Raw genomic sequence first — 731 nt, forward strand, 5'->3', positions numbered from 1 at the left:
AATCAAGATTTGGAGACATATTAGTGACATTTGCCCGGCACCCCCCCCCAAACAACAACAACAACAACAACAACAACAACAACAAAGTGTTCTTTGTTTTAACCACATAGCTTTAATAAAAAGTAAAACAAATTCTGCAGTTTTATAAAACTTGATAAAAAAAGAATTTCAAACTGTACAGTACACAGTTATGAAAAATGCATACATTTCACCTGGAATCTCCAGCACCTTCAGTTTTCTGTGCCTGGTCTCTTTGGCATCTTCATTCCCTACAAGGTTGATTCCAGCCTTGCCAGCATCAGATGTCCTCCTTCTCCCTTTGGGTACCTTCTTCCCCTTCTTCGCAGGGACCTTTTTAGGCTTAGGTGCTGGTTTTGGAGGAACAGGTTTAGCAGATAACCTACCTGATCTCCTCTGAGGTTCATCCTTCACCTTGGCCTTATCTCCCTTAGCATTCCCTTCAGCCTTTCTCATGGGCTTGGTGGTGAGAGCAGTAGGGAACAGGCGCTGGACACGGAGTACAGTGGCATAGAGGCTCTGGTCACTCTGGGGATTGTTCTCACCTCTTCTCGATTCATAATTTTTAAAACAGTTTTAATGGAATATAGGTCACATATCATACAAATGAAGGATGGGAATAAACTGGTTACTAAACAGAATAATTGAGAGATGATTACAGTAGAAAAAATGATAAATCAGACTTGAGCAGTTAAAACAGTCATTGACCTCCC

At 41.2% G+C, this 731-nt stretch overlaps 1 pseudogene; it reads right to left on the reverse strand.

Moving 5' to 3' along the window:
• Positions 1–208: 208 nt before the first annotated feature.
• LOC101645682 lies at positions 209–474 on the reverse strand (annotated as a pseudogene).
• Positions 475–731: the final 257 nt, after the last annotated feature.

The sequence above is a fragment of the Echinops telfairi genome, unplaced genomic scaffold (assembly GCF_000313985.2).
Source record: "Echinops telfairi isolate 266 unplaced genomic scaffold, ASM31398v2 ScPeMD7_42;HRSCAF=159, whole genome shotgun sequence".
Lineage (NCBI taxonomy): Eukaryota > Metazoa > Chordata > Mammalia > Afrosoricida > Tenrecidae > Echinops > Echinops telfairi.